The sequence below is a fragment of the Scyliorhinus canicula genome, chromosome 4, assembly GCF_902713615.1.
Source record: "Scyliorhinus canicula chromosome 4, sScyCan1.1, whole genome shotgun sequence".
Taxonomy (NCBI): domain Eukaryota; kingdom Metazoa; phylum Chordata; class Chondrichthyes; order Carcharhiniformes; family Scyliorhinidae; genus Scyliorhinus; species Scyliorhinus canicula.
The window spans coordinates 205972448-205985979 of NC_052149.1; positions in this window are offsets into that span (position 1 = coordinate 205972448).

Below are 13532 nucleotides of genomic sequence, written 5' to 3' on the forward strand. Positions count from 1 at the left end.
GACTGGTTTAAGCCAAAGCCATTGGCCCCTTTTGGGGGTAGCAAAGGTATTGACAGCATTTATGAAGGAGAAGCGGATCCATGACGGTTTCTGCACCCGGGAAGCAGGGAATTCTTCTTTTCTCCGGTACATAAAGTGTATTCGCAGATTGACTTATCATCAAAATTATCAGAGAAACCCTAAAGTGCAGAAGGAGGCCATCAAACCCATTGAGTCTACACTGACCCTCTGAACGTGTGCCCCACCAAGGCTCATTCCTGCACTCTATCGCTGCAACCCCCACAACCCCACCTAACCTTTTGGACACTACAGGAAATTGATCATAGTCAATCCACCTAACCTGCACATCTTTAGACTGTGGGAGGGAACTGGGGCACCTGGAGGAAACCCACGAAAACACAGGGAGAAAGTGCAAACTCCACACAGGCAGTCAGCTGAGGCTGGAATTGAACACAGGTCCCTGGCATTGTGAGGTGGCAGTGCTCCTCACTGAGGAGCTCTCCTTGACATATCTCTCATGCCTAAGATAATTCTATCTTGAATGAGATTATCTTATATTTGCCTGAATTCTGCATGCTATGTTATATAGTCACATTTTGATTAATGTGCTGCTTTTCATTTTTAGCTTTAGTGTTGAATACATAGGGTTCATAAGTTACATTCACTTAGGGTTCAAAACATGTGTTCAAGGCTTTCAAAATCTCTGTTGTCTGTTTTCTTTGATTGTTAGATAGGCTTTGATAGAATACAATTTTTGCAGTCACTCACCAATCACCAATCCACCTGACCTGCACATCTTTGGGTTGGGGGGTGAAACTCACGCAGACACGGAGAATGTGCAAACTCCATACGGACAGTGACCCAGGGCCGGGATTCGAACCCGGGTCCTCAGTGCCGTAATCAGCAACATTTCCCTGTTCTTGATTTCATTCTAAGAACAAAGTGAATATTATTCAAAATTACAACACCAAGTTCGTACACTGATGCCACTCAGCTCTTCCTCACCAGCATTTTTCGCGGGACCTCCACTATCTCTGATTTTCCACATTGTTCATCTTACATCCAGACCTAGCAGAGCAGGAATTTACTCCCTCTTCTCTCCCCTATTATATTCCTTAAAATATACTCCTTTGACCAACCGTTTCATAGAATTTATCGTACAGGAGGCCATTTGGCCCATCAAGTCTGCACTGGCTCTTGGAAAGAACACCCTACTTAAGCCCATGCCTCCACCCATAACCCAGTAAACCCACCTAACCTTTTGGACACTCGGGCAATTTTGCATGGCCAATCCACTTAACCTGCACATCTTTGGAATGTGGGAGGAAACTGGAGCACCTGGAGGAAACCCACGCAGACATGGGGAGAATGTGCAAACTCCACACAGTCACCCAAGGTCGGAATTGAACCTGGGGTCCTACTGTGAGGCAGCAGTGCTTACCATTGTGCCACCATGCTCCCCACTTGTCACTTGTTTGATATCTCTTTGGGCCTCGGTGTCAAACTTTGTTTTAATAGTGCTGTTGTGAATTGCAGTGTGATATAATACGCTTTGGGAACTTCTTAAATGCTAGTTGATGTTGATATTGAATGCAGCAAGCTTAACTTACAGCCAAACACTCCGTTCAGAAGAAAAATGACACTACATAATTTGATGGCAGGAAGTGGACCTCATTGTGTACATTTTAAAAGTGTGTTCTTACAAATCTGATGAGTGGTTTTATTCGGGATGTTGCTCATACAATTTAAGATGAAGAACTGAATCCTGCGCAACCATCCTTCTGACATCACTACAGGTAACGTGGCGCTTCATCAGCAGGGATGTAATCTCTGATACATAACAGCCCACCCCCTTTACTTCTTTAGTACAGTGACAACAACTTCACATTTATACAACAGACCCATTTATGCATTATTCTATATATATTTATATATATTCAACTTATTAAGACAGCCTTTCAGGTGGACGCCGATTCTGTTTGGACTGTATTCGACGTTCTTGAATTTAACTCGCGATTTTGGGAGTGTCTTCTGTAGGTGGTACTTCCTGGGAAGTTACTCCTATGTCCATCTCTATAGGTGTTGCAAAGTATTTCGAAACTGAATCTGCACTTTTCTCTTTGTTCAGGCTTGGTTCTGAAGTATTGCTTTCTAAAATTTAGGAAATACGTCTTGAGAGCTTTCAGCGATTTCACTTTGTGAAGCTAGTAGCTGGTCAGTATGACATTGCCAAGCTCTTTCATCATTCATCTGTACGGTGCATTATATTGGACCTCTCTTTCCTACAGCAGATGCCCATTTCTCATTTTTGGTATAGCTTCTGGCTATCATCTCTCATTTTTCTAAATTCAAGAGATCCGCTCAAATTTTCCTCAGGACAAACCTCTCATCCCAAGCAGCAGTCGAGTATATTTACATTGCAACCCATTCTAAGGTTATGACATAATTCTTTAGGAATGAGAATAGAGCAGTACACAGTATTCCAGGTGCGGTTTCATTAATAATATATATCATTACAGAAAGACTTTCTTAATCTTATACTCCCACTCCTTTGCAATAATGGTTAACATACCATTTGTCTGCCTAATTGCTTGTTGTGTCTACATGTTAACTTTGTGATTTGTGTTCAAGGATCCCCAAATCGCTCTGCAATGTTTACTGCTTACTTATCTTTGAAAAAATATTCTGCTTTTCCATTCTTCATACCAAAGTGAATAACATCATACTTCTCAATGTTCTGGTCTATCTGCTACATTCTTTCCATTTAACTGGTTTATATCCTTTTGCAGTTTCTATGCATCCTTTTCACAGCTTACTTTCTCTTTTAAGTCTGGTTCACCAGCAAACCTGGGTGCATTACACTTGGTTCCCTCATCTTAATCATTGATGCAGATTATAACTAAGGGCAGCACGGTGGTGCATTGGTTAGCACTTCTGCCTCATGGCGCCAAGGATCTCGGTTCGATCCCTGCCCTGGGTCACTGTCTGTGCGACGTTTGCACATTCTCCCCGTGTTTGCGTGGGTTTCGCCCGCACAACCCAAAGATGTGCAGGGTAGTTGAATTGGCCACGCTCAATTGTCCCTTGATTGGAAAAAAAGAATTGGGTACTCTAAATTTATTTTTAAAAAAGAGATTGTCCACATGCTGATGTATAGTCCGTTCTCTGGCTTTGACTGGATAGAAGACTGGTCCTGTCTTCTCCACTATGGTCCCTGGTATCCACCGGACACTGTTCTCAAAATTCCAGATGTATATTGTGCCCCCTCGCTTGAGCCCTCTGTCTTGCTTCCAGTGGTCATGATACCTCCACTGGAGGTCATGTTTTTTCTCCACCTTCCCACCAATGTTGGGAAATGTCAAGCTTAAACGGGTTTGGAGCCATTGATCCATCAGTAGCCCTGCAGTCGCCACCCTGGTCATAGCATGTGGCATGATCTGTTAATTAAATGAAACATGCCTGTTTCAACTGACCCCATGGTTTGTTTCTTCATGCCCCTCTTACAGGTTTGCACTGCCCGCTCAGCCAGACTGTTCAAAGAGGGGTGATGCGGATATGCTTCACGCCATTCATCTGCATAAATCCCAGAAATTCCTCACTTGTGAAGGAGATGCCGTTATCGGTGACAAGAACATAAGAACTAGGAGCAGGAGTAGGCCATCTGGCCCCTCGAGCCTGCTCCGCCATTCAATTAGATCATGGCTGATCTTTTGTGGACTCAGCTCCACTTTCCGGCCCGAACACCATAACCCTTAATCCCTTTATTCTTCAAAAAACTATCTATCTTTACCTTAAAAACATGTAATGAAGGAGCCTCAACTGCTTCACTGGGCGAGGAATTCCATAGATTCACAACCCTTTGGGTGAAGAAGTTCCTCCTAAACTCAGTTCTAAATCTACTTCCCCTTATTTTGAGGCTATGCCCCCTAGTTCTGCTGTCACCCGCCAGTGGAAACAACCTGCCCGCATCTATCCTATCTATTCCCTTCATTATTTTAAATGTTTCTATAAGATCCCCCCCTCATCCTTCTAAATTCCAACGAGTACAGTCCCAGTCTACTCAACCTCTCGTCATAATCCAACCCCTTCAGCTCTGGGATAAAATTACAGAACAGGCCCTTCGGCCCTCAATGTTGTGCCGAGCCATGATCACCCTACTCAAACCCACGTATCCACCCTATACCCGTAACCCAACAACCCCCCCCCTTAACCTTACATTTATTAGGACACTACGGGCAATTTAGCATGGCCAATCCACCTAACCCGCACATCTTTGGACTGTGGGAGGAAACCGGAGCACCCGGAGGAAACCCACGCACACAGGGGGAGGACGTGCAGACTCCACACAGACAGTGACCCAGCCGGGAATCGAACCTGGGACCCTGGAGCTGTGAAGCATTTATGCTAACCACCATGCTACCCTGCTGCCCCTTTTTTTTTTTTTTTTTCTTTTTTTTTTCTACTCCCCACCCACAGCAATCCAACCCTGACCAGCCGCCCGGAGCCCCAACAACAGCCCGACTGCCAAGCGCCCCTGGGATTCCGTGAATGCTGAATAATTGGCCTAGCTTCTCTACGGTGGCTCGCAAAGTGGTGGACGGCTTCTGGTATACATCCATCCACTTTGAATGGGCATCGATCAAGAGTAGAAACATTGACAGCAGGAAAGGCCCAGCGTAGTTGGCCTGCAAACACACCCAAGGGCACCCCGGCCACTCTCATCGGTGGAGCGAGACTGATGGCGGGAGCTTTTGATGCTCTTGGCACACCGCACACTGCTGCACCAACCTGTCAATATTGCCATCAAGCCCTGGCCACCACATGTAGTTCCTGGCCAGCAGCTTCATTTTGGAAACTCCCGGATGTCCACTGTGTAAGTTCTGCAAAATGTTATTTTGGCCTTGCCTCAGGACTACCATGCAGAGTCCCCCAGGAGAATGCTGTCCTCTATGCTCAGCTCCTGTTGATTGGTTTTGAATACTCGCAGTTGCTCTGGAGGTTTCCCCTGCAGTTCCCCCATGTAGTACGACATGCCGCAATTTTGCCAATGTAGGGTCCTTTTGAGTCCATACACAAATTTGTGAGGCTTTGGCAGGTAACATGTCTATAAAATTAAGTGCCAATCCAACTGTGTCTGCTACTGGCAGGAAGGGTGGATTGGTATAGGCAATGGGAGTAGCTTGCGCAATCTGTATGCCGAGGCGATACTCGAAAGCATATTCATATGCTGCCAACAGCAATGCCCATTGCTGGATCCTGGCTGATTCTATCAGTGGTAGCACTATGCCTTCTTTGAAAAGGCCAAGTAAGGGCATGTGGTTGTGATTATTGCAAAATGACATCTGTAGATGTATTGGTGAAACTTTTTAACTGCAAAGATCATGGCCAGTCCTTTTTCGAATTGAGTGTAATGGTGCCCTGCGTCAGCCAAGGTACTTGATGCTCAGGCTATTGGTCGCTCTGTCCCATCATTCCACCAATGGGACAACACTGCCCTGATGCCATATGAGGAGGCATCACACATGGGAATCAGCAGTTTTGACGCATTATATTGCATCAGTAGCCTGGAGGATAATAGCTGGTGCTTTAATTTGGCAAATGCCTCTTATTGTGGTGCCATCCATACACATTTCTGGTGCTGCTTTAAGCAACATGTATGGTTGTTCTGAGAGGGCCAGTGTGCCAGGGAGGGTTCCAAAGGCCACAGTGCAGGTGTCCTTTGGTTGGGGTGAGCTCAGCTAATCCCCTGTTTCCTCTGCTGTGGGGTTGCACTTCTGACGAGTGCACTGGATTTGGATTTGTTTATTGTCACGTGTACCAAGGTATAGTGAAAAGTATTTTTCTGCGAGCAGCTAAACATATCATTAGGTACATGAAAAAAAAGTAAATAAAAGAAAATACATAATAGGGCACTGAGGAGTGCCAGCACCTGGGGGACCACTCATTGAGTATGGCCACATCCATCTCCTTATTGATACTGTTGGAGTCTGAGAGTTTCCATCGGGGCATTGTTGGGCTCCCACAAGACCAAGGTCTCTCTGAGCATTTACAGGTCACAGTGAGCACTCAGCAGTATGAGCAGTGATGAGCTTGTAAGTAGCACCAAAGAGATGCATTTAAATCCCAGACTGCAGAGGTCAGGATCTGAGCCAGTCCACCCTGATCCCAAGGGGGTCACCCCATGTGCACGTACCTGGCACCGCATCATTCCCCATTACTCACCCCCCCCCCCCCCCCCCCCCCCCACCCCCCCCCCAGTCCTGGCCAAGGCAGCCACCCCCAGCAAACCCAACACATTTTGAGAGTTTTTCATAGTCATTCGCGATGTGAAAAAGATTTTCCTCATGTCACTTTTGCTTCTTTTACCAATTACTTTCAATCTGTGCCCTCATGTTCTCAATCTATTCATGAGGGGGGACAGTGTCTCCCTACCCACTCTGTCCAGACCCCTCATATTTTGAATATCTCATAAAACCTCCTCCCAGCCTTGTTTTCGCCAGGGAAAACAGGCCCAACTTTGCCAAACTATCTTCATAACTGAAATGAAAAGAAAATGAAAACCACTTATTGTCACGAGTAGGCTTCAATGAAGTTACTGTGAAAAGCCCCTAGTCGCCACATTCCAGCGCCTGTTCGGGGAGGCTGGTACAGGATTGGAACCGTGCTGCTGGCCTGCCTTGGTCTGCTTTAAAAGCCAGTGATTTAGCCCAGTGTGCTAAACCAGCCCCTGACTGAAACTGAAGCCTATAACCATTCTCATAATTCCTTTCTGCACCCTCTCCAATGCCTTCACATCCTTCATAAAGTCTGGTACCCAAAACGTAGCACAATACTTCAGCTAGGATCGAACTAACGACCACAAGTCCATGCTAACCTCTTTGCTCTTGTACCCTATGCCGCTATTTATAAAGCCTAGGATATGGTATGCTTTTGAACTGCTCTCCACCTGTCCTGCTACTTTCAATGACCAATGCACATATTGGCTGACAGAGAAAAAGACATATCGGCCAAAAACAGGAAATAGTGGTCAGAAATGATATTGGCTATCTGCCAGTCCACTCCAGTCAGCATAGAAACTCATTACTGGCCCTTGGAAAGAGCACCCTACTTCAGCCCACACCTCCACCCTATCCCCATAGCCCAGTAAGTCCACCTAACCTTTTTGGGTACTAAGGGCAATTTAACATGGCCAATCCACCTAACCTGTACATCTTTGGACTATGGGAGGAAACCGGAGCACCCAGAGGAAACCCAGGCAGAACGGGAAGAAAGTGCAAACTTCACACAGATAGTCACCCGAGACCGGAATTGAACCTGGGTCCCTGGTACTGTGAAGCAACAGTGCTCACCACTGTGCCACCTTGCCGCTGAGTTAGGACTCTTGCTTTTCCTGATAAATATTAACGACCTAAACTTTGGTGTACACCTCCCGCTGCCTTGGGAAAGCGGGCAGCATAATCAAAGACCCCTCCCACCCGGCTTAGTCACTCTTCCAACTTCTCCCATCAGGCAGAAGACACAAAAGTCTGAGAACACACGCAAACAGATTCAAAAACAGTTTCTTCCCCACTGTTGTCAGACTCCTAAACAACCCTCTTATGAATTGACCTGATTAATACTACACTCCTGTATGCTTCACCTGATGTCGGTGTCTGTGTATTTGCATTGTGTACCTTGTGTTGCCCTATTACGTATTTTCTTTTTTATTTTATTTTCTTTCAGGTACTAAATAATCTGTTTGAGCTGCTCACAGAAAAATACTTTTCACTCTACCTCGGCACACGTGACAATAAACAAATCCAATCCAACAAATCCAAAATGGCTAAATAAATGCCAGGAAATGGAGAAGTTCAGGAAAATAGAGCAGAAAGTGGAGCGTCCGCAAGACAGGTAATATAAGTTACGTGATATTCTTCCTTAGCCAATGCACTAAATGTAGGGCGGAATCTTACTAGAATTTGGTAAAATGTCAGGCTCAGACTGGAAACTGGAATGTGACTCTCCAGTTGCACAGTGGAAGGACCCTTCCTGTTGATTCCTTTATTTCCCCAATTTTATTATTATTGCTGTTATAATTTTCATCCATGGATGCTTAATGGACATATATCTTTAAGTCAAGATAGGGAAGTGAGGAATTCAGAAGTTGCAAACAGAACACTGCTAGCCTTTTGACAGCAGAACTCAGCCTTTTTGGCACCCGTGCGATTGGTGGAACTCGGTTGGATTGATTGGCTGGTGGTCAATGATATGGCCAAAAGGCCTTATTTTGCCCAGTAACAGGCAGTGATTGGGTTGTGTCTGAGTGGGATGATTTTTAGAGAGCTAAGGGAGCAGTTGGAGTCCTGGTTAATCAGAGGAAAGGACCTGCTCTCTTCTCTCTCTCTCTCTCTCTCTCCAGGAAAGCTGCTACATTTCTGAACCTGCAGAGACCTGGATGAATCTACAGTGAAAATCATTAAAGAAACAGTCAACTTTGAAATGAAAGCCTAGATTGAAGAAAGGTGCTCGAAGCAACGACCTTAAACAAAGGCTCTTATCTTATAACTTTCATTATTATTTTACCCCGTCTTCACCCCTCTGTATTTGTCTGTCTTGTGTGCGTGCGTGCGTGCGTACATCCGTACATCCTACTGGCCATGTTGTGCCAGAAAAGGGGTATGATGCTGGGAGAGGCCTCACCTAGGCTTCCCAACAGCCGTTACGCCTCTGGTTAGTGTGCCAGGCTGGCAGTGCCAAGCTGGCATTGTGCCTGTGATGGGGATCAGGTCCGGGGGTGCCCTGCTAGTATGTGGTGAGGTGTGTGTGGCCCGATGACCCTCTGTGGATACGTTGGGGGGGGGGGGGGGGGGGAATCCGGGTGTTGCATTGGAGGGTCCTGATATCGTGCCATTACTAAATGGCATCTCAATCCTTTCCTGTACTGAGGAGCTCTGCTCCTCATGAAATGGCACTAAGTATGGCCTCGGTGGGGCGCTCCCGCCGGGGAACAAAACAAGACAGAGTGCCGGTAGAAAGTGGGGTCATTTCCAGCGCTTATGCTAACCCCGCCTAGAATGGCACTCTGTTTTCTTTTAGTTAAATCACACCACAATGTCTTGGCCTCAACTATTTCCTGTGGTAACAAATTCCACAGGCTCACCACTCTCTGGATGAAGATATTTCTCCTCATCTCAGTCCTAAATGGTCTACCCCAGCATCCTCAGACTGTGACCCATGGTTCTGGGCACCTCCACCTTGTTGCATCTACCCTGTCCAGTCCTGTTAAAATTTTATTTTAACCCAGGAATCAATCTTTGCTGCACCACACAGCTCCTGCTACACATCAGGTGGAGACAGGAACATCCATTGATCATTAGGCAGTCAGAGGACTGCTGGTTCTCAGGACTCAGTTGTGCCACATCCAGTGGCCATGCCTCTGAACAAGACCCTCCCTCAGCTGCTAGAGATGCAAATGCAGAACCAGGAACACCAGATGAGGTTGTCAGCAACATTCCTGCAACTGCAAGGCCGATTGGAGGAGCCCCAAAACCTTCAGGTGTAGGAGATATTTCTAGCTTTGCATAGTACCTGGAACAACAATGCAAGGCTGGCATCTGCAATGGAAGTCCTGGGGCAGCACATTTGAGCCATGAGTGGCAGCATCCAAGGCATGGCTCAATCTCTGAGGACCATGGCTGAGGTCCTCAAGATCATGGCCTAGTCACAGAGGTCCATTGCTGAAGGCCTCTAGAGTTTGATCCAAACACAGACTACCGTTGCTGAGGATTCAGACAATAGTGGGCCTCTGGGGCTGGCAGCCGCATGTGATAAAGAGGCTTCTGGAGCTCATTCCAGTTGTGCCTCCATCCCATGGAGTAACCTAACTTCGCACGTGCACCCTGAGGGGCACCATCTCAGGGTCAACAGGCAGACCAGGGTGGTGCAGTAAAACCAGTAACAGCCAAAAGTTGACCGGGTCCCTCCAGATCTCAGCCTTTCAGAGGATGCCCACCCGGGGTGTCTCAGGCTTGAGAGCGCGGAAGGCTGCAGGTCGCCTCAACCTCAGATGTGCATCCTGGGTGAACCCACCTATATATAACGGAAGGCGTTGTACATTTAAGGAGTTCTAGGTGTACAGAGTAGGCACAGTGAAGTTTGGCATTGGAGTTAGGGTGTAATCTACATATCACTGTCACTATTCACCAATTTAATGTATTTTGCTCTTTAAAGCCTTAATGCCTGTGTCTTTGATCTCTCTCCCACATGGAATGTTTATCTCCCCATCTAAACTCAGCTCCTAAACAGGCCCTCCATGCAATGCCTCCAGTGACACCCAGTGCGATCCACAGTGACAGACATCCTGGAATGACAGCCCCACCATTCAGTAAAACCTTCGTCTTGCCCCATGCTCTACCTTGGAGCTGGGGAACAAAGGCATGAGCTCCTGACCCTCAATCAGACATGAGCCTGGGAGTCAGTGCGCAGACAGCAAACAGGCAGGAGTCAGACATAAGCAGAACCTGAGGAACTTCACAGCTTTCCTCACAGTGAGTCGTCATCACTCTCCTGCCTTGACAAGCGACTTCATCACATGGAAAACCCAAACCCATCACCTTGTTCAGATCTCAATGTATCCTCCGGGAGTGGGGGGGGGGGCTGGTGTTGCGGAGCTGCCGGGCTACAAGCCTCCTAGTGGGTAAACCTGAAGGTTCTGAGGGCATCCCGGTCCTCCTGCCCTGGCATACCCTGGCTACTGCATGTCCCGCTTCCTCTAGGTCCTCCTCGGGCTTTCCCTCCACTCCTCCTGGACCTGCTCCTCATCAGAGGAAGTGGCACATTCCTCCTCATCCTCCTCCAGCATGCTGCCCACCTGCTGCGCCAAGTTGTGGAGGGCACAGCACACCCCAACAATGTGGACTCTGAAGTCCACTCCCCGACCAGTTGAGGCAGTGGATGTGCAACATCAAGGCTCCATTGCACCACTCTATAGCTGATCGGCTGGCAGTATGTGCCTCATTATACTGAACTCCACATCGGTCTGAGGCCTCTGCAATGGCACCATCAGACAAGACCACAACGGGTATGCCTTGTCTCGCGCGAGCCATCCCAACAGTCTGGGATGGTCCTCAAAGACTCCGGGGACCTGCCCCAGTATGAAGCTGTCATGCATGGTCCCAGACGTGCACAATGGTCATATGCTGGTCGCAGACAAGTTGCACATTCAGAGAGTGTAACCCCTTGCGATTGACAAAGGACACTCTCTGATGCGATGGTGCTCTCACGGCCACATATGTCTCATGGGTTCCTGGACCTGCGGCAGTCCAGCAATGGAAAAAAATCCCGCAGCCCTATCAGCTTGATGGGCTTGGTCGAGGTCAAAGTTCATCTCCTCAGAGGTCTGGCATACAGAGAATCCATGACCCCTCGGATGCACATGAAAATGAAATGAAAATCGCTTATTGTCACGAGTAGGCTTCAAATGAAGTTACTGTGAAAAGCCCCTAGTCGCCACATTCCGGCGCCTGTCCGGGGAGGCTGGTACGGGAATCGAACCATGCTGCTGGCCTGCTTGGTCTGCTTTAAAAGCCAGCGATTTAGCCGAGTGAGCTAAACCAGCCCCATGTGGGCTGATGATTGCGTGATCCCATTTAGGTCACCAGTTGAACCCTGGAATGATCCTGTGGAAAAAGGTTCAGGGTTGCCGTGACATTCACTTCCACAGGGAGCAGTTTCCCCTCCTCCTCCTTGTAGCTCAAGGTGTGCTAGGATGTGGCAGAGGTGCCGCACTGTCTCCTTGTTGAGACCACATCTCCTGTGACAGTTGCAGAAAGGACATGTGGGTCCTATAAACCTGAGGACTCCTTCTGCAACACCATCAAGGGCCCTCTTTGGCAAAATTGGCAGCCAGTCTTGAGCCTGCCTCATGTTCTCCTGGTTGGGCATCTGAGCACTGTGATGAGAATAATAGCAAATTTTACAGGCTTTATCCCAAAACAAATCAGTAATCCGGGAGCAATGGGAGAAAGAGAGAAAGACAGTCAGTTGGATGATCCTTCCTGTTACCCTCAACCTTCTCAACCCCCCTTGTCATCTGGTCCGGACAGTTGACTATTCTACACCTTATCCCGTGGCCAGCGCTACCGCAATTCTCTGCTGACCATCACACTTTATTGCTTGACTGGCCATAGTCACTGCTTTCACCCCATCAGAGTCATCTTTGGCTTGCGACTGGTTGTTCCTTCCCCTAAACATCAGCAGCAATGGAGTTTTTTTAAATAAATGTTTTTTATTGGGTTTTTGAACAAAGTATATTTGCCGTTATGTACATAGGATATGATATATGTATATATGTGTATATATAGAAGAGAAGGGCACGCACAAATCACAAAGGGAAAAAAAAAAGTAACAACACGAGAGAAATACAAAATCAAATAAAGTAACTGATAGGGTATTAGGCGCCCGCTCAACAGCAGCAACTCTGTACACTTGGCAAAATTATTAACACACATAAGTAGGCATCTGTTTGTGGGGGGGGGGGGGGTGGGGGGTGGGTTGGGGGGGGGGGGGGGGGTTGGGGGGGGGGGGGGGGGGTAGATATACATTTCCGTGCCAGAGAGACAATTACAGCAGCAATGGAGTTGATTATGTGTTGGGGCAAATGAATGTCCATGTGAACCTTGAGGGCTGTTGGAATTCTCAGGGAATTTGGGTGGTCGCAGCTGCGAGGCTCAACACTATCCCTCCCGATGCCCTGCACCCAACCCAACCTTCATCCCTTGGCGCTTAAGGTTTCAAACCTTCATCTTAACTCTGAGATTGTGGGCAGCTGACATTGGTGAGGGTCACATGATGATGGCCAACTAGATAGACAAGCAAGACTCTCAGGTAAGTTAGAGGGTAGAACTACTCTCTGAGGCAGGGACACTGATAGACACAGCTCATATTCAGTCTACGCCATCCCATTTTGTAATTGCTGTCGTGCCAGCCTAGCATTATCTTTGAGTGAATGTACTGCGGCATCCTACAACGCCTACCTCAACCTCCTCCAGCCTGATAATCACTGTCCTGTCTTCTCTCTCGGGGTCACATCCAGTCAGACTCTTAGGGTGGCAACCTTCAGTCTCATCACCCACGTCCCTCCAACTTCATGAGCTCTACTCCCGCTGTCGGCCCAGACCCCATTCCAATGGCAAATACTACCTACGAGTTTATTCCCAATGTTTTGGCGCACAGGTTTAAGAAACATTCCTGGCATTAAAAAGATTTTCGGACTATGATAACTGTTACGAGACCCGTGGGGATACTGTGATCGATCTTCCCATGGAACTTGTAGAAAACCAGCTTCCCCGCAAGTGGGTGGAGGCCCGCCTAGCTGGGACCCATAAACCTTCCCTTTAAAAGCTGGCCTGGACTGTGACTGATACTTCCGATAGTCTTGTCTAGGACTTTGGGGTTGCAGCCTTTACTTTGCATCAACTAAATAAATATTATTCAACTTACCTTCTTGGGCCTGCTGAGCTTTTATATGGACAAAACATGTTGCTCTGTAATCT